At 48.3% G+C, this 21,979-nt stretch overlaps 1 protein-coding gene across 21 annotated transcripts in view; it reads left to right on the plus strand.

The window, feature by feature from the left end:
* LOC132392916 (tensin-1-like) overlaps positions 1–21,979 on the plus strand; it is a 389,673-nt gene that overhangs the window by 244,136 nt on the left and 123,558 nt on the right. The gene's annotated exons all lie outside the window — the stretch shown is intronic.

The raw sequence follows: 21,979 nt of genomic DNA on the forward strand, positions 1-21,979 counted from the left end.
TTAACCACCCTAAAAACTTCCACAGCATCTTTGCAGGATCTATGGAGATAGACACCAATATCCCTCTGATCCTCCTCACTGCTAAGAATCCAGCCATTAATCTTGTACTCTTCCTTCAAATTCAACCTTCCAAAGTGAATGATTTCACACATTTATGGATTAAACTGCATCTGCCACTTGTTGGCCCAGCTCTGCATCGTATCAGTGCTGCTAGGGTGAAATAAGAAGTTTATCAATACAGTTCCCTGATAAGACATTGGCAGAATTAGGCAATTCAGCCATTCAGGTCTGTTCCACCATTCAACCATGGCTCATTTATTATCCCCCCTCTCAACCCCATTCTTCTGCTTTCTTCCCTGAACCTTACTAATTAAAAACCTTGCAAACTCTGCTTTAAATATACCCAGTGACTTGGTCTGCATGGCTGTCTGTGGCAATGAATTCCTCAGATTCACTACCTTCTGGTAAAGAAATTCTTCCTTATCTCTGTTCTAAAGGGATGTCCTTCTGTTCTGAGGTTTTGCGCCACTATAGGAAAAGTCCTCTCCACATCCCCTCTACTTAGGCCTTTCAAGAAAACTGACCTGCCAATTATCTTTTGAGGGAGATTGTTTAAATTTAAGAGGCCGGTGGAAGAAGGCCTGAGAGCTCGAGCAGGTTTATAAAACAAAAACAACATTGTTATTCACTCTGATCCCAGACCACTGAGAACTTAAAAATCAATTCTAAAAGATGCAGGAAGCCAGTGCAGTGTCGATAGGATGGGAGTGATATATTCCCTTATCCTGGTTTTGATTGAAGCTCTCACGGCGACGTTCTGAATGAGCTGACGTTTGTCAACGGGTTGCTTTGGAAGGCCCTGGAAGGTGCATTGCAGTAATCTTGTCTACTCAATATAAAGGTGTGGTTTAGTTTTTCAGTGTCATATATTGTACTTTTGCCATATTTCTGAAGTGAAGAAATGCTCTGCTGGTCATGTTCTTTATGTGGGACTCAAAATTCAGATCTGAATCAAAGGTGCAAAGGTTCATTTTATTATCAGAGTATGGGTGCAAAATACAACTCTGAGATTTGTCTTCTCCAGATAGCCACAGGATACAGAAACCATACATGTAGTTGAACAAAAGGAATCAATCCCCCCCCACATGAAAAAAAAGAAACAAAAACTTGCAAACCCCAAAACCCCTCCCTCGCACAAAAGCTAACAGATTACCCAAACCCCTAGCCCACCAACAATCCCTCCGAGGAAAGAGACTCGAACCAGCAGCCTCTCAGAGAACAGAGAACCTCTCAGGCTAGTTACTTCTGATTTTACAAGGGGAGCCAAGTTTCCAAGTTTATCAACAAGTTCATCTCTTTTGGCTTTGGGATCAACCAAAAGTATTTCAGTTTTATCATTTAGTTTTAGGAAATCATTGCTCATCTACTTGTTTATCGCAGCCATACCAGAAGTCAGAGAAGATAGTGTGTTATCACTGTGTGGCTTAACTAAGATATACAATTGTGTGTCATCTGGATAACTGTGGAGATCAAGTGCATGCTCCCTAATGGTGTCTCCTAAGGGGAGAAGACTAAGGGGCAAAGACAACTTTCCTGAGCAGTACCAAAAGGTACATTCTCTTAGAAAATTGGTCTTCAAATCGGACAAAAATCGGAACCAATTAAGGGCATTAGCAGAGAGGCCAACCGAGTTCTCAAGGCAAATTATGAGAATATTGTGGTCAATTGGGTTGAAAGCAGCAGGTGTAGAGGAATTAGAACAGGGATTTGCTTGGCATCAGTGCCAAACCCGAGGTCCCTGACAAGTTCGGTAAGGGCCATCTCAGCGCCATAGTTTCCTTTAAAACTTAACCAAAACTTTTCTACAGTAGTGTTTTTGTTTAGAAAGCAGAGTTGGATGAAACTGACTTTCTCAGGAATCTTGCCCAGGAAGGGAAGATTTGATATACGGGTAGTCACCGAGTTACGAATGTCTGACTTACGAACAACTCGTACTTACAAAGTGAGGAAGGAGAATGCCGTCTGCCATTTTAAGTCGGATCGCGATGCTGTTCGCCGTCAGCACAGCCCCCACTTATCCCATTTAACCTGGCTCAGTGTGGTGGACTTTAGGACCCAGGAAATTCAGTACTCGGTGGTCCTTAGGACCCAGTGGAGCTCAGCAGCCGGAGGAGGTCGGGAACCGCCACCCGCAGTGTTTCTGTTCCATTGACTGGAAACGATCATGATTGAAAATGAAGTAGAAATAATAAAGCGTTTGGAAAGTGGTGAAACATTGTCGGCCATTGGAAAAGCTTTATGCTACAGTAGGTCAATGACTGGAACAATTTTAAAGGATAAAAGATAAAGTGAGAGTAATGGAGAATGTGAAAGGCCCTGCCCCGCTGAAAGCTACAATTATTACTATGCAACGCAGTGGTTTAATTATTGGAATACATATGTTTCTTAAGTGTTTTATATGCAGAGAAAGGTAAAATATATACTATATACTAAGACAAACATTTGACTAACTGACGCTAAATAATACCGGATGTACTTGTTCTGACTTACGTACAAATCCTACTTAAAGACGGACTCAGGAACAGGACTCGTTCGTAACCCGGGGACTGCCTGTATATACCTGTAGTTAGCTAGTATCTCATTATCAAAGTTTCATAGTGAGGTACTAGTTATCAAACAATATCCTATAGGCTTCAATGGGGTTCCCCCCCCCCACTCATTCTTTGATGAGTAAAGGCCTAGAGCCATCAAATGCTCCTCAAACATTAACTCTTTTACTCCCAGTATCATTCTCGCAAACCTCTACTGGATCGTCTCTGATGCCAGCACATCCTTTCTTAGATAAGGGGACCAAAACTACTCATGATACTCCAAATGTGTTCTGACCAATGACTTAGAAAATCTCAGAAAGGGATAGTATTGAGGCAGGAAACTTCCTCTGTGTAACGAGGAGGTGCACACCATATCATCGGCCATTGAGGGGTAAGTGATGTGGAATATAGTCATTCAAATGAAAATCAATTTAGCCAAAATGATTTTGTTAGAAAGTTGAATATCAAGGAGTATTGAGGAACAGTGAGATGGTGGAGAGATGAGGTGGTGCAGTAGTGAGGAGATAGAGGGGATAGAGAAAGAGAGTGAGTGTCAGGGAGAGTGGGAGGAGAGAGGGGAAAATAGTGGGAGAGGGGCGAGAATGAAAGATAGAAAGAGAGACATAGACGGAGAGAGTGAGGGAGGGGGAGAGAGTAAAAAGGAGAGAAAGAGAGAGTGAGGATACAGAGAGAGAGACAGACAGACAGAGAGGTGGGTAGAGAGAGGGAATAGCTATATATATAGATATATAGAAAAAGTGAGTGAGAGAGTTTGAGAGAGGAGGGAGCACAGAAAGAGAGAGACTGAGACAGAACGTGTCGGTGAGAGAGAGAGAGAGAGAGAATGAATCTGGAAATGACAGGGCAGAGATGGGGGGGTGGGGGAAGGCAGTCTTTGGTTGTTGATGGAGGCTGTGTTCTCACTCTCCCTCCCCGTTCAAGCACGGGTGGTGAAGTAACTATAAACAGACTTCCTTTCAGTGAGATTCAGCACGAGGCAGGGTGTGTTCCAGACCTGACTCCAGTTAGCCAGCCTGTAATTCAATCTGCCTCCGGCCCATGACTTCACTTGCAGTTTGAGACTGCATCGAAACCAGGAGCCCCTCTGACGTGACAGCAGTGCCCGAGCAAAGCCCCGCCAGTGACACGAGTGCTGGGACTGCCAGCCCACACCCTCCTTCAGAGCTGCGACCCTGATGTGACTGGGACGCGGACAACGAGCTGCCAGCAGCGACAGCGGCTGGGAAGGGTGTGGGGGGGTGTTGGCAGGAGGCGGGAAGTCTACACGCTCCCGGCAAAGAACAGCCTGCCGTGGCACAGCCCTTCTGCCAGTCGGAGTGAGAAGCCTCGGAGGAGAAGCTGACGCGTAACCCTGTCTATCGGTGAGCCTCCCCCCGCCCCACGAAGCCTCCCCGCTTGTAACAAGCTGCAGGTACGGAGAGTGAGGGACAGTCACAGCGACGAGGTTTTGAAGCCAGCGAGCAGGTGTAGTGGGGAGGGGACCGCGGGACGGATTGTAAATAGACCTGCTGGCGGCTCTCAGTGTGTCGTCTCCACAGTGAAGGCCACTATTACGGATGTGGTCAGCTGTCCTCTGTGGCGCTGGGCGCTGTGTTGTGTTTTCGACAGTTGCAACCAAGTTTTCCTGTGTGAGGCATGAATATTCAGTGGATGGGAGACAAGTGTCGCAGAGAGGGAGGAATCTGGAGGGATACAGTGACAGACAAGGCTCAGGTCAGGGGGAGTTCATGAAAGGATTTAACTGACTCTAACTGGACAGTCCCACACACACACACACACACACACACACACACACACACACACACACACAGACGCTCACTGGGGGACAGTCCCACACTCACACTGACCCTCACTGGGGGAACGGTCACACACACACACTGACCCTCACTGGGGGACAGTCCCACACTCACACTGACCCTCACTGGGGGATGGAGCCACACACACACTGACCCTCACTGGGGGACAGTCCCACAAACACACTGACCCTCATGGGGGACAGTCCCACACTCACACTGACCCTCACTGGGGGATGGAGCCACACACACACTGACCCTCACTGGGGGACAGTCCCACACATGCACTGACCCTCACTGGGGGACGGTCCCACAAACACACTGACCCTCATGGGGGACAGTCCCACACACACACTGACCCTCACTGGGGGAACGGTCACACACACACACTGACCCTCACTGGGGGACAGTCCCACACACACACTGACCCTCACTGGGGGACGGTCCCACACACACACTGACCCTCATTGGGGGACAGTCCCACACACACACTGACCCTCACTGGACGGTCCCACACACACGCTGACCCTCACTGGGGGACAGTCCCATACACACGCTGACCCTCACTGGGGGATGGTCCCACACACACACTGACCCTCACTGGGGGAACGGTCACGCACACGCACTGACCCTCACTGGGGGACAGTCCCACACACACACTGACCCTCACTGGGGGACGGTCCCACACTCACACTGACCCTCACTGGGGGAACGGTCACACACACACACTGACCCCCACTGGGGGACAGTCCCACACACACACACTGACCCTCACTGGGGGAACAGTCACACACACACACACTGACCCTCACTGGACAGTCCCGCGCACACACTGACCCTCACTGGCGGACAGTCCCACACACACACTGACCCTCACTGGGGGAACGGTCACACACACACACTGACCCTCATTGGCGGAACAGTCACACACACACACTGACCCCCACTGGGGGAACGGTCACGCACACGCACTGACCCTCACTGGGGGACAGTCCCATACACACGCTGACCCTCACTGGGGGATGGTCCCACACACACACTGACCCTCACTGGGGGAACGGTCACGCACACGCACACTGACCCCCACTGGGGGACAGTCCCACACACACACACTGACCCTCACTGGGGGAACAGTCACACACACACACACTGACCCTCACTGGACAGTCCCGCGCACACACTGACCCTCACTGGCGGACAGTCCCACACACACACAGACCCTCACTGGGGGACAGTCCCACACACACACTGACCCTCACTGGGGGAACAGTCACACACACACACACACTGACCCTCACTGGACAGTCCCACACACACGCTGACCCTCACTGGGGGATGGTCCCACACACACACTGACCCTCACTGGGGGACAGTCCCACACACACACACTGACCCTCACTGGGGGACGGTCCCACACACACACTGACCCTCACTGGGGGACAGTCCCACACACACACACTGACCCTCACTGGGGGACGGTCCCACACACACACTGACCCTCACTGTGGGACGGTCCCACTGACACACTGACCCTCACTGGGGGAGCGGTCACACACACGCACTGACCCTCACTGGGGGACAGTCCCACACACGCACTGACCCTCACTGGGGCACGGTCCCACACACACACTGACCATCACTGGCGGACAGTCCCACACACACACAGACCCTCACTGGGGGACAGTCCCACACACACACTGACCCTCACTGGGGGAACAGTCACACACACACACACACTGACCCTCACTGGACAGTCCCACACACACGCTGACCCTCACTGGGGGATGGTCCCACACACACACTGACCCTCACTGGGGGACAGTCCCACACACACACACTGACCCTCACTGGGGGACGGTCCCACACACACACTGACCCTCACTGGGGGACAGTCCCACACACACACACTGACCCTCACTGGGGGACGGTCCCACACACACACTGACCCTCACTGTGGGACGGTCCCACTGACACACTGACCCTCACTGGGGGAGCGGTCACACACACGCACTGACCCTCACTGGGGGACAGTCCCACACACACACACTGACCCTCACTGGGGGACGGTCCCACACACGCACTGACCCTCACTGGGGCACAGTCCCACACACACTGACCCTCACTGGGGGATGGTCCCACTGACACACTGACCCTCACTGGGGGACGGTCCCACACACACACTGACCCTCACTCTGGGATGGGGGACTGATAGGAAAGGCTTTGAACAGAACTAGAACTTCATAGCACAGTACAGGCCTTGCGGCCCACAGTGCTGTGCTATCCTTTTAAGGTACTCGAAGATCAATGTAACCCTTCCCTCCTACATCGCCCTCCATTTTTCATCATCCGTGAGCTCCAACGTTTGGGGATTGTTGTAGATCAGGTGGACCAAAGAACACAGATACTCAATTCTCTGAAAGTGACATCACTAGTGGACAGGGCCATGTAGGAAGTGTTTGTCACACTGGCGTTCATCAGTCAGGGCCCTGATCGAGAACTTGGGATCTCATATTCGAAGTCAGAGTCAACGTAAATTTAGCATCTAAGTACCACATACTGTAATACCTGGAGATTCATTTTCCTGCAGCTGTTTGCAGGAATGCATTAGAATTTGTGACAAATTATACATAAATAAAGACAAACAATGTGCAAAAGAAGATAAATTGTGTAAAGAGAAAAAATAATACTGAGAATATGGGTTGTAGAGTCTTTGAAAGTGAGTATACAGGTTGAGGAAGCAGTTCACTGTTGAGATGAGTGAAGTTATCTATACTGGTTCAGGAGCCTGATGGTTGTAGGGTAATAACTGTCCCTGAACCTGGTGGTGTGGGACCCAATGCTCATTGAGGTGAGTGAGGTTATCCACACTGGTTCAGGAGCCTGAGGGTTGTAGGGTAATAATTGTCCCTGAACCTGGTGGTGTGGGACCCAATGCTCATTGTGGTGAGTGAAGTTATCCACACTGGTTCAGGAGCCTGAGGGTTGTAGGGTAATAACTGTCCCTGAACCTGGTGGTGTGGGACCCAATGCTCATTGTGGTGAGTGAAGTTATCCACACTGGTTCAGGAGCCTGAGGGTTGTAGAGTAATAACTGTCCCTGAACCTGGTGGTGTGAGACCCAATGCTCATTGTGGTGAATGAAGTTATCCACACTGGTTCAGGAGCCTGAGGGTTGTAGGGTAATAACTGTCCCTGAACCTGGTGGTGTGGGACCCAATGCTCATTGTGGTGAGTGAAGTTATCCACACTGGTTCAGGAGCCTGAGGGTTGTAGGGTAATAATTGTCCCTGAACCTGGTGGTGTGGGACCCAATGCTCCTATACATCCTTCTTCCTGTTGTAGTGAATAGGAAGTATTTGGAATATTGTGTACAGTTTAAGTCATCTGTTCTGGGCAAGATGCTGTTAAGCTGGAAAGAGTGCGAAGGAGGTTTACGAGGACGTTGCCAGGAGTCATGGGACTGAGTTACGAGGGAGGTTGGTCAGGCTGAGAGTGTTTTAACTGGAACGGGAGACTGAGGGGTGACCATACAGAGGAGTATAAAATCATGAGAGGCAGAGAGAGAGTGAATACACTCAGTTCTCTTCCCAAGGTCAGGGAATCAACAAACAGAGGCTTAAGTGAATGAAGAGAGATTCAATTGGACCTTGAGGGGCAACTTTTTCACCTTGAGAGTGGTCAGTGTGTGGAATGAGCGGCCAAAGGAAATGGGTGAGGCAGTGTGGAGCTCCCTCAGTGACCTCTATCCCACAGTGTGGAGCTCCCTCAGTGATTTCTCTCCCTCAGTGTGGAGCTCCCTCAGTGATCTCTCTCCCACAGTGTGGATCTCCCTCAGTGATCTCTCTCCCACAGTGTGGATCTCCCTCAGTTATCTCTCTCCCATAGTGTGGAGCTCCCTCAGTGATCTCTCTCACAGTGTGGAGCTCCCTCAGTGACTTCTCTCCCATAGTGTGGAGCTCCCTCAGTGATTTCTCTCCCACGGTGTGGAGCTCCCTCAGTGATCTCTCCCACAGTGTGGAGTTCCCTCAGTGATCGCCCTCCCACAGTGTGGATCTCCCTCAGTGATCGCCCTCCCACAGTGTGGAGCTCCCTCAGTGATCTCTCCCACAGTGTGGATCTCCCTCAGTGATCTCTCTCCCATAGTGTGGAGCTCCCTCAGTGATCGTGTGGAGCTCCCTCAGTGATCTTGTGGAGCTCCCTCAGTGATCTCTCTCCCACAGTGTGGAGCTCCCTCAGTGATCTCTCCCACAGTGTGGAGCTCCCTCAGTGATCAAGTGTGGAGCTCCCTCAGTGATCTCTCTCCCACAGTGTGGAGCTCCCTCAGCTCACACACTGGCCATCCAGCCCCTCACTTCGTCTGCCTCTTTCTCTGTCATTTTTGCACTGCCTCGGAACCACACTGAGTGTGTGACTGTTATTCTGCCCCTCATTATTTGCAACAGGACTTGTGTGATGATGAGAGTTCTCTTTTCTGCACCCTTTTCTGGTGGGTAAGTTGGGAGCCTCTGGGTGTGAATCAAGGCCGATTCCTCATTTATTCCATGTAATGCTTCCTAAGTCTCTCGATTTGTTGATTTGTTGTTGACGTTTCTTGTCATATTTCCAAAGTCAAGGTCACGTTTACTGCCATTTGCACAAGTCCACGTGTGCGTAGGTGCAGGAAAAATTTACAGCGGCATCACAGACACATAAGCCACATCCACAAGAAAATCAAATTAATCACAAATTTTACACAGAAAACACAGTCAGAACAATAAAACCATTATGTTAATTTTGTTGCTAAACTGCAGTGATTAAGGTTGTGCCGGTTGGTTCAGGATCTGTGTGGTTTAGGGGAAGTACCTTGTGAACCTTGTGGTGTGTGTCTTCAGGGTTCTCTCCCTCCTGCCTGGAGGTATCTGTGAGAAGTTGGCCTGGCCCGGTTGGTGGGGATCGTTGATGATAACTGTTGCCCTCTTGAGGCAGCATCTCTTGTAGATACCTCCGAAGGGGGAGAGGGACGTGCCTGTGATGTAGTGGGCTGAGTCTGCTAGTCTCCGCGGCTTCTTACGTTACCGCACATTCGAATTGTTGTACCAGACCATGATGTGACCACTTTCAACAGTCTGTCTGTCCAAGTTTTCTCGCAGAAGTGACTGTGTCTGACACACTCTGTTTGTCAGTCCTGACGAAGGGTCTCGGCACGAAACATCAACAGTGCTTCTCCTTATAGATGCTGCCTGGCCTGCTGTGTTCCACCAGCACTTTGTGTGTGTGTTGCTTGAATTTCCAGCATCTGCAGATTTCCTCATGTGTGCTCACTCTGCTTGATCTGTGCATGTGGTGAGATGTGGGGGGATTAAATGCAGATCGCAGCTTCAACAGATTTCGAAGTCCATCGTATTATACTAGGATACCATTTGATAGTCTTGTACCAGTGGGACAGACGTCTGTGGGGACGTACTTTAACGCTTTTGTATCTTCTGCCTTATGGGAGAGGGGAGAAGAGTGGGTGGAGTCTGTCATTACGATGGCTGCTTTACTGAGGCAGTGAGACATGCAGTCAGAGTCCCTATGTCTTGTGATGTGCTAAGCTGCGCCCACAACTCTTGTGTTCACGGACAAGGCAGTTGGGTGTAAAGTACCCACTGAAGCCTCTGTGTAAAATAAAACCTACCTCTGACATCCCTGTGCCAGTGTTGAGGATATTAGGGCATTTCGAGGCAGAGGAGGAGGTAGTTTTGGGTCTTTTAAAGAGCATTAATATCCTCAGAGCCTCCCTCATGGGATTTATCCCAGGTTATTGAGAGAGGCAAGCGAAGAGATCGCTGAGGTCTTGACCAGTATCTTCTTGTCCTGTCTAGGCACAGGCGAGATCCCGGAAGACTTGGAAGTTGCTAATGTTGTTCCATTATTGAAAAAGGGAACTAGGTATAATCCTGGAAACTATACAACAGTGGTAGGTAAATTACTGGAGAGAATTCTTAGGGGTAAGATTTACAAGGATTTGGAAATCCATGGCCCAATTAGAGAGCCAGCATGGCTTTGTGCGTGACAGGTCATGCCTTACTAACTTGATTGAGTTTTTTAATGAGGTGATGAGGGTGATTGATGAAGGTAGGGCTGTGGATGTTGTCTATATGAATTTTAGTCAGGTGTTTGACAAGATCTCTCATGGGAGGCTCATCCAGAAGATTAAAATGAATGAGATCAGTGGTGAACTGGCTGTTTGGATTCAGAACTGGCTTGCCCTTAGAAGACAGAAGGTAATAGTTGAAGGGACATATTCTAGTTGGAGGTCTGTGATTAGTGGTGATCTGCAGGAATCTGAACTGGGACCTCTACCTGGATGAAAATGTAAATGGGAAGGGTAAGTAAGTTTGCTAAGATTGGTGTTATTGTGGATAGTGTTGAAGACTGGCAAAGAATACATCAGGATACAAATCAGATGTAGCTGTGGGTGGAGAAATGGCAAATGGAGGTTAACCCAGCCAACTAGAAAGAGTTGGACCTTGGTAGGAGAATGCAAAGAGGCAGTACACTGTCGGGCAAAATCCTTAACAGTGCTGAGAAGCAGAGTGATCTTGGGATCCAAGTTCAAAGCTTCCTGAAAGTGCCTACACAGGTTGATAGGCTGGTTATGAAAGCATATGGCATTCTTACCCTTATTAGTCGAGGCAATGAGTTCAAAAGTCAGGAAGTTAGAGCTTTAGAAAACTATAGTTTGGCTGCATCTGGAGTATTGCGTACAGTCTAGTCACCTCATTATAGGAAGAATGTCGAGGCTTTGGAGAGGCTGCAGAAGACGTTTACCAGGATGCTGCCTGGATTAGAGGGTATGTGCTATAACAAGAGGTTGAACAAACTTGGGTTGTTTTCTCTGGGAAATCTGACAGAGGTTTACAAGATTGCCTATAACCACTGAGGGTGGGGGGCAATATCAAAGGAGATGTGAGGGCAATTTCTTTACACAGAGAGTGGTGGATTCCTGGAATACGTTGCCTGGGGTGGTGGTGGAAGCAGGAACATTAGAGACCTTTAAGAGATGTGGACATTGTGTAGGCAGAAGAGATTAGTTAGCCATTTGATTACTAGTTTAATTGGTTCAGTACAACATTGTGTCCCCAAAGGGCCTGTTCCTGTGCTGTATTGTTCCTGTGTATGTGTATGTTCCTGTGCTCTGTGTTCTACACCCCCCCCCCCCCCAAACATTCCTCCAATCACCTGGAGAAGGTCTCTGGCTGCTTACTATGCCTCATCGTCTAGTACACCTTTATCAAGTCACCCCTCATCCTCCTTTGCTCTGGGAAGAGACCTAGCTCACTCAACCTATTGTCTGATTCAGGCAGCATGCTGGTACATCTCCTCTGCACCTACTCTAACACTTCCTCGTCCTTCCTAAAATGAGGCATCCAGAACCGAGGAAAGGGAATTCTGATGCTTTGGGTCGATCCCCGACAGATGCTGCTCCACCTACTGACTTTGTCCAGCTGATTGTTGAATCTCCACTGGCAGGTCACACTAGAGGCAACTCACCACCGTCTGGTCAGGCATCGAAGAATCAGAACCAGGTTTATTACTAATGTTGTAAGATCTGTTGTTTCGCGACAGCAGTACAGTGCAATCAACATAAATTACATTAATAATATATACACCAAACCCATAAACATTATTTCACTATTTTGCTCTATTTTATTTGTAATTCAATTTTTTATTATTATTTATTCTTATTTTACAAAGCAGCACAGCACATCATAGAGCAGATACAGTACAGCGTATTTACACAGCCATCCCATGACAGGAAAACAGATAAAACTAAGAAACAGGAAAAAAACCTTTTAATTTAAGTTTATATTAACATACACTGTATTTGTCAGTGTGGAGCGGAGAGTGAGTTTGTAAATCGGGCGGGAACAAAAGATGCTGGGAATGGTGAGGGTGGAGTGCTGTGGGAGGGGAGTGGGACAGGTGGCAGGAAAGGAGTTCCAGGGGGTGGGGGAATGGCATGGGTGCAGACACACCCAGCCCTGAGACACCAGAGGAGGTCTTTAGATTCTAAACAATTGGTTTATTGATAAATACAGAAACGTCTCTCTGGTGCTTCCCATTCCATTCCCCCTTTCCAACCATGATTCCCCTTCTCCCTGTCCCTTTCCCACTCAGATCAGAATCAGGTTTATCATCACTCACGCACGTCATGAGATTTGTTTTGTTTTTGTGGCAGAAGTACAGTCCAATACATAAAATTGTTACAGTACTGTTGAAAAGTCTGAGGCAGCCTGAATGTAAATCTGTGCCCTCAGACGTTTGCACAGTATTGTGTGTATATTTATTATATGAGGAGCATTTAATAGCTCTGGGCCTGTACACACTGGAGTTTAGAAGAGTGAGGAAGAATCTCATTCCTGACTCCACCTCCCGGTTATGGACATATAAGACACTGTTGCTTCTTGTCCGCCTTTAATCTCTCCCGGTTCTGATTTAAACTTTGAAATTTCAATTTTAATCAGTCGGATCAGTTATAATTATGGCTACTCTCAGAAGCGCCAAAAGAAATCCGGACTCAGGCAATGGAAAGTCCAAGAAAACCGAAGAATTCTCGGAGGAAGAATCGCATTCAAACCTGTCAAATATTGAAAGGCCTAGATAGAGTGGACCTGAAGAGGATGTTTCCAGTTGTGGGGGAGTCTAGCGCCAGAGGGCACAGAACACAAGGATGTGCCTTTAGAACAGAGATGAGGAGGGATTTATTGAGTCATAGGATGATGTCATTCCTTGCCACAAATGGCTGTGAAAGCAAAGTCATTGGCTAAATCACTCAGGACATGCTCTCTTCTCATTGCTGCCATCAAGGAAGAGGTTCAGGAGCCTGATGGCATAAACTCAACATTTTAGGAACAGGGCAACACACACAAAATGCTGGAGGAACTCAGCAGGCCAGGCAGCATCTAGGAAAAGAGTACAGTTGACGTTTCGGGCTGAGACCCTTCGGGACCTGCCGAAGGGTTTCCAGCGTCTGCAGATTATCTCTCATTTTTGATTTTATGAACAGCTTCTTTCCCTTCGCCATCAGATTTCTGAATGGACAATTAACCCATCTACACTACCCCACTGTATTTTTTCTTTTTTTCTCTATTTTGTACTGCTTATTTATTTTAATTTTGTATATAGATTTCTTATTGTAGTTTACAGTTTTTGCATTATGCATTTCAATGTACCGCTGCCACAAAACAATAAATTTCATGACATATGCCAGTCATGTAAACCTGATTCTGATTACGTTTAAAGCAGAGGTTGATAGGCTCCTGATTAATAAAGGCGTCAAAGGTTATGGGGAGAAGGCAGGAGAACGGGATAAGTCAGCCATGATGGAATGGAAGACCCGACAATGGGCCAAATGGCCTCATTCTGCCGCTATGTCTTATGGTCGTATGATTTTATTATGGTGTTGTGAGTGGTGGATTCTGTGGTGAGTTGAAAGGGAATGTGGAGGGAGAGTATAAAAGGGACTGGCGTGGACCTATTTTGAGTGAGAGCACAGACTTAGTCAGATGCTGGTCTGAAATCTCCACTGCCGGTACGATGTGTTCTGGCTCACAGATCCAGAGAAATCACACATCGAGCAGAATATTGCGAAGAGTCATAAGAGCTCTTCTGCACAGAAGCATGCCCCTCAGCCCATCCAGTCTGTACCGAACTGTTACTCTGCCCCGACCCTTTGCCCTGTACCTGGACCATCCTTCCCATCCCATCCATGTACATCACCAAACTTTGCAAAGTGTTAACCCATGACCTCTAGTTCTAGTCTCATCCAACCTCAGTGGAAATAGCCTGCTTGCATTTGCCCTTTCTACGCTCCTCATAATTTTGTATACCTCCGTCAAATCCCCTCCACATTTGCCTTTATTCCAGGGAATAACGTCCTAGCCTATTGAAAATTTCCCTATAACTCAGGTCCTCAAGTCCTGGCAACATCCTTGTAAATTTTCTCTGTAGTCTTTCAATCTTATTGACTTCTTTCCAGTAGGTAGGTGACTGGAACTGCACACAATACTCCAAATTATGCCTCACCAACATCTTACTGGACTATCTCCAATTCCAGCACATTTTTTCATTAGCAGTTCGGTTACGATAAGACCATCAGACATAGGAGCCGAATTAGGCCATTCAGCCCATCAAGTCTGCTCTGCCACTCCATCTTGGCTGATCCCAGATCCCACTCAACCCCATACACCTGCCTTCTCGCCATATCCTTCGATGCCCTAACCGATCAGGAACGATCAACTTCCACCTTAAATATACCCACAGACTTGTCCTCCACTGCAGTCTGTGGCAGATTCACTACTCTCTGGCTAAAAAAATCCTCCTACCTCTGTTCTAAAGGATCGCCTCTCAATTTTGAGGCTGTGCCCTTTAGATCTGGATACCCCCCCCCACCCCCGAAGGAAACATCATCTCCACATCCGCCCTACCCAGACCTTTTAAAATTCATTAGGGTTCAGTGAGAAACCTTCCATTCTTCTGAATTCCAGTGAGTACAGGCCCAAAGCTGCCAAACACTCCTCGTATGTTAACCCCTTCATTCCTGAATTCACCCACGTGAACCTCCTCTGGACTCTCCAATGACAATGCATCCTTTCTGAGATATGGGGCCCAACAGTGTTGTCAATACTCCAAGTACGGCCTGACGAGTGTCTTATAAAAACTCAGCATTACCTCCTTGTTTTTATATTCTATTCCCCTTGAAGTAAATAGAAACAATACATTTGTCTTCTTTACCGCAGACTCAACCTGTAAGTTAACCTGGGAGTCTTGCACGAGGACTTCTAAATCCCTCTGCAACTCTGATGTTTGAACCTTCTCCCCATTTAGACAATAGTTTGCACCATTGTACCTTTTACCAAAATGCATTCTCATACATTTCCCAACACTGTATTCCATCTGCCACTTTTTGCCCATTCTTCCAGTTTGTCGAAGTCCTGCTGCAATCACATAGCTTCCTCACACTAACTACCCCTCCACCTGTCTTCACATCATCCGCAAACTTTGCCACAAAGCCGTCAATTCCATTATCTAAATCATTGACAATGTGAAAAGTAGGGGTCCCGATACAGACCCCTGAGGAACACCACTAGTCACTGGCAGCCAAACAGAAAAGGCTCCTTGTATTCCCACCCGCTACCACCTGCCTGTCAGCCATTCCGCTATCCATGCCAGTATTTTTCCTGTAACGGCACAGGATTCTAATTTGTTAAACAGCCTCATGTGAGGCATCTATCAAACGCCTTCTTAAAACAATGAAGTTAGACTAACTGGCCGATAATTTCCCTTCTTAAAGAGTGGAGTGACATTTGCAATCTTCCAGTCCTCTGGGACCATGCCAGAGTCAAGTGATTCTTGAAAGATCACGACCAATGTGTCCGCTATCTCTTCAGCAACCTCTCTCAGGACACTGGGGTGTAGTCTACCTGGTCCCAGAGACTTTTGAGTTAAGACCTTTAGACCTTAAGACCTTTGAGTTTGCCTCCCATATTTTCCTTTGTAATAGCAATGGCACTCACTCCTGCTTCCTGATACTCACAGACCTCTGGCACACCGCTAGTGTCTTCCACAGTGAAGACAGATGCAAAGTACCCATTAAGCTAATCTAATTTTTCTTTACTACCTCAAGTGGCTTCAGTGTTTAGTGAGACTGTGAGGAAGGACAGGCAGGTGATACGGCAACCCTGCGGTCAGTGGGATGGGGTGAAGAGTATTTTTACAATAAATAGTAGTTTCACAGTTCCACAGTTTGGAAGAGTGAGGATAGAGTAAAAGGGAAGGTAAAGTAATGGTTGTCTGTCATATCCAACAATAAGAAGAAACCTGTATGGGAGGGTTTTCCACTCACTGGACCTCAGAAGACCGGGTCCAATGGTACAAGTAGTTGTCATGACTGGGGACTTCCTCGGTCGCAGTGGGCGACTGTGACTTCTGTGGCTCGTCTTGCCCTTTGCTCTCCATGGAGCGTTGCAATACCACTTTCCTGGCCATAGATCTCATCTGCCCAGTCCACCAGAGCTGACTGCACACACCAGACCAGGCGCACTGGCTACCCTCAGCTGGTTTAGCCCGCCTGTCGAAGCAGCCTGCTGGGCTGAGTGGCCGCTGTCACATACAAGCAGCTACTTGGAGCCGCGGGTGAGAGCTGAGTGTCCGGTGGGGACCAAAGGCGAGTGAGCTAGCCCAGAAAGGTCATGACAAGCCCCTAGGCCCCTTCACCCTCCCTGCACACCCCATACACCTTCAGGTAAAGTGAAGGAAAATAAAACATGCGGTTGTGTAAAGATGTGAGGCTGATGAAGGCCTGGGATGAATGGAGTGGATCCCAGTCCTAGTCTGACATCTGTAGTAGATTTAAGCAGCCCCTTGTGTAATACCTTCAGTATGTGCTATTTAATACCACTCTGTTTGAGTCATGTTGCAGTCTGGCCCGTGTCCAAGTCTTATTTTACAACAAGGGACTGGCCAATGTGAGGTCATCGCCCTGATTGGGGATTCGATCATTTCCACTGACTAGCTTTAATAAAAGGTCCCATGTGACCCCTGAATCTCTTTTACACTCCGTACCAAAGTCAGCCCAATTTGCAGGGAGACTGGGGCTCTGTTATGCCTAAAAATGTACCAGCACACAGTCCACCTCTGCTGTAAAAGGGGACGTGTGTTTTTACCCAAGCGATTACTTGTCCTCTCGCTGCCAGTCCAGTGAGTCACTTTAGACACACAGGGATTGGACCCCGAGGTTCGACATCCTCAGGTGAAGCGGCAGTAAGACTGTAAGACAAAGCAGCGGAATTAGGCCATTCAGCCCATCCGATCATGGCTGATTTATTATTCCTCTCAATCCCATTCTGCTGCCTTCTCCCCATACCCTTTGACACCTTTACTAATCAAGAAGCTGTGAATCTCTGCTTTAAATATACCCAAGGACTTGCCTCCAAAACTGTCTGTAGTAATGAATTCTACAGATTCGGCTAAATAACTTCCTCTTCATCTCTGTTCTAAAGGGACGTCCTTGTATTTTGACGCTGTGCCCTCTGGTCCTAGTCTCCCCCACTATAGGAAACATCCTCTCCACGTCCACTCTAACTGTGCCCTCTGGTCTTAGACTCCCCCACTATAGGAAACATCCCCTCCACATCCACTCTATCTGTGCCCTCTGGTCTTAGACTCCCCCACTATAGGAAACATCCTCTCCACGTCCACTCTATCTGTGGCTTCTGGTCCTAAACTCCCCCACTATAGGAAACATCCTCTCCATATCCACTCTATCTGTGCCCTTTGGTTCTAGACTCTCCCACTATAGGTAACGTCCTCCCCACGTCCACTCTATCTGTGCCCTCTGGTCCTAGTCTCTCCCACTGCAGGAAACATCCCCTCCATATCCACTCTATCTGTGCCCTCTGGTCCTAGACTCCCCCACTATAGGAAACATCCTCTCCACGTCCACTCTATCTGTGGCTTCTGGTCCTAAACTCCCCCACTATAGGAAACATCCTCTCCACGTCCACTCTATCTGTGCCCTTTGGTTCTAGACTCTCCCACTATAGGTAACGTCCTCTCCACGTCCACTCTATCTGTGCCCTTTGGTTCTAGACTCTCCCACTATAGGTAACGTCCTCCCCACATCCACTCTATCTGTGCCCTCTGGTCCTAGACTCTTCTACTGCATGAAACATGCTCTCCATATCTGTTCTATCTGGGCCTTTCAATATTTGATGTTTCAATAAAATCCCCCGTCTTTCTTCTGAACTCCACCTAGTACGGGCCCAGAGTCATCGAGTGCTGCTCATACATTAACCCTTTCCTGGGTCTATCTTGAGAACCTCCTCTTTGCCAATCTGTCCTTTTTTAGACAAGGCCATGCTGTTGTTGGTAGGGGGTGTGGGGGTCAGTGATGGATCCATAATGGGACATCCAATACTGTATCATTGTCATGTCCGGGAAATGAAAACTGGCGAAAAGCAGAATCGGAATTGGGTTGAGTACGGCTGACATACGTGATGACGTTTGTTGATTAGCAGCAGCAGTACAGCACAATAAATAAAAATTACTATTCCCTGCACTGGGGCAGGATGATAGTAAAAACCACCATGAGGATCACCAGGGTCTGCCTCCCCTCTATTTATGACATCTATTTTTTGAGATACAGCGTGGAATCAGTCTCTAAAAACTGTGCTGCCCAACAATGCCCCCCGCCCCCCGTTTTAACCCTAGCCTAACCACAGGACAATTTACAATGACCTACTTACTGATATGCCTTTAGACTGTGGGAGGAAACCAGAGCACCTGGAGGAAACCCCACACGGTCACAGGGAGAACATACACAGTCCTCACAGACAGCGATGTCAACTGAACCTGGGTGCTGTAAAGCATTGTGCTAACCAGGACGCCACCCTACCGTAGATGAAGGGCCCAAAGTATTGTTGAGGATCCCTACCACCCCTTCCACAATCTCTTTCATCCACTGTGTCGGGAAGGAGGTACAGGAGCACCAGGACTAGGACTGCCAGATGGGGCAACAGCTTCTTCCTGTGAGATTAATGGACACCCTGCCACCATCGAGGTCTCGGCACCAGGACAGTCAGCTGTTTACTTGTGCTGTGCACTGCATGCATTTTGAACTATATTTTGTTAACTTACTTATTGGATATTTTGTTTTATGTGCTGTGTGTGGTATATGTTTGGTGGGCGCACTGTGGTCCAGAGGAACACTGTTTCATTTGGTTGTATATATGTACAGCCAGATGACGATAAATTTGAACCTGAAACGGTGATGGAGGCAGGCTGCCACACTCAGCTCTGTCCTGCTGGTGCCATTCTCACAACTTCCTGCTTCGGCTTCAAATTGCCTGCTCACAAGGCACAGTTCTTTATCCCTATCCCCACTCTGCAACGTGGAACTGTGCAACACAGTACCAACCCTTTAACCTACCCCCAAATCACTCTAACCCTCCATCCTACACAGCCTTTCTTACACAATTGTCCCTAACGTATCTGTCTACTCTATATCTGTCATGGTGTTCTACACACCCACCACTGATCTCCTAATTCTTTCCTCCAATCCCCTTGAAGTTCTGCCCTCTGGTGTTGACCAATAGTGTGTGTATGTGTGTGTCCTGTGTTTGAGGACTGAAGTTCATGATTACATTAACAAACTAACACAAGAATAGCCACAGAAAGCAGGCAGAGGACCACGTGTCCAGACCTCTGCACCGACCCTGGGCACAGGCCACCTGTCCGACACATCATGGCGAGTGAGATGGCGTTGGGGGTTGGAAGCTCATATTGAGGAGCAAGGTAAGCGGGGAATAGCCTGAGTTACACAGAGAGGGAGGGATTGGACACCTGGGTCTCGTGCAGGAAGAGAGATGAGAGAGAGGGAGAGATTTTTTATTTATTTGTCACATGTAATGGAAAAGTTGAAACGTGCAGTGAAATGTGTCACTCTCGTCAATGACCAGCACAGTCGAGTCGGAGGACGTGCTGGGGCAGCTCGTAAGCATCGCCATGCTAACCCTAGCCCGTGTATCGTCGGTCTGTGGGAGGAAACCAGAGCATTTGGAGGAAACCCTCATGAGAGAATGCGCAGACTCTTTACAGACAGCGACAGGAATTGAACCCCGATTGGTGATTGCTGGTGCTGTAATGCCATTATGCTAACCACTATGCTATCAGGCCATTTACCATGCTACTAACCCGCCAGGGATATATTCTGCCAGCAGTTCCCTTTGGGTTGGGGGTCAACACCCCCTCTGCCCTCATTTCCGCCTCGATAAGCTTGTAGGGTATTTCCTCACTCCGGGGAGCCTGTGTCTCGTTACGTGCAGTTTGTGTCGACAGCGAGCGCTGGACGTTCTGTTTCCTTTGTTCCAGCTCTTACATCCTCAGATAAAATTCCAGAACTATGATTCATGACGACTGCCTAGAAACATTTAAGTTAAAAAAAATTCAGCTCTGTTTTGGTTGTTGGTCGGAGCAGCTGGAAAATACGACTCTGTCGATGGTTGGATCTTTCCATGACTGTGGTATGTGTTTGGAGATTGGAAAATAGTAATTTTCCCCTCAGCCGCTTGGTGCTTCTCCACAGACTCTCTGGGAACTGATGTCACCTCCCTGAGCACATAGCTGGAAGATGATAAGTGCACACCAGGTGGAGACTGTTCTTACAGTCACCAGACGCACACTTCCCACTCACACACGTATTCTGTGCAAACAACATTCCTGCTCTCTCTCTCTCTCTCTCTCTCTCTCTCTCCAGTCTTCCACCAAGTTCTGATCACTTCCTGAGCCTCATTCTCTCGCCCCCTCCCTTTCTCTCCCTCTGAGCTCTGCCTACATTCTGAGCCTCTCTCTCCCCTTCTCTTTTCATTCTCTCTCTCGCCTTCCCCTTCTCTCTCTCTCTCTCTCTCTCTCTCTCTCTCCCCCTCTCTGTCTCTCTCTCTCTCTCTCTCTCTCTCTCTCTCTCTCTGCATTTCGAATTTGTGCTCCTCTCCTCTCTTCCAGCGCTGACAGCTCTAACCTGGACTGGGAACTCACTCCTTTTGGAACAGATTAATTGGACATCTAGGAGGTAGGGTCCGGGTTCTGTGCGATGCTCCTGCTCCTCAACTCTGGATTTGCTTAGTTCTTTAGTTGTGTTATTTTCCCGGAATCAGAAAGTATTGACGGCAGTATGTTTTGCTTGTGGGAGGGGGGGAGGACCAGCACTCTCACCTCCTGTCCGCTGGAGTGAGGGAGGATGAAGGGTGACTTCGTAGAGGTGTACAGCACGGTAAAAGGCAAAGACTGAGTGGGCAGCTAGAGTCTTTTACCCACGGCATAAAGGGCTAATACCAGGGAGCATATTTTTAAGTTGATTGCAGGAAGGTGTAGGGGGAAGATCAGAGTTAGGTCTTTTACACAGAGAGTGTGAGTGTGTTGGTAGCGGTAGTTACATTAGGGACTTGGATGAAGGGAAAGTGGAGGGTTAGGTGGGAGGGAAGGGTTAGGTTGCTCGGAGTAGGTTAAAATGTCAGCACAGCATTGTGGGCTGAAGGGCTGAGAACTTGCTCCCGTCCTGTTTCTGTGGGGTCTGAGCAGTTGATGGGCTAAAGTGGGATTAAAGATTAAACTTCAGTTGTATTTGTAGTGTACATCGAAACATACAGTGAGGTGCATCGTCGTTAGTGTCAAATCCAATCAGCAAGGATGTGCTGGGGGCAGCCCACAAGTGATGCCAGGCTTCCAGCACCAATATAGCATGCCCACAACTGACTGACCCTGACCTGTACATAACTGGGCTGTGGGAGGAAACCCACGTGGTCATGGGGAGAACGTACAACTCCTGACCGGCAGTGGCGGGAGTCGGACCACAGCTGGCGGTGTAAAGCGTTATACTAACTGCTCCGCTACCATGTTGCCCCACACGCTGTGGCATGGAGTGTGGTTACACTGTGGAGGGCAGAGTCTCTGGGACTTTTCCCTGGAGCAAAGGAGGTTTATCGAATCATGGGAAGTGTAGATGAGGTGAGGAGTCACAGCCTTTCTCTTAGAGCTGCAAAACCTCAGGAAGCG

The sequence above is a fragment of the Hypanus sabinus genome, chromosome 4 (genome assembly GCF_030144855.1).
Source record: "Hypanus sabinus isolate sHypSab1 chromosome 4, sHypSab1.hap1, whole genome shotgun sequence".
Classification (NCBI taxonomy): Eukaryota; Metazoa; Chordata; class Chondrichthyes; order Myliobatiformes; family Dasyatidae; genus Hypanus; species Hypanus sabinus.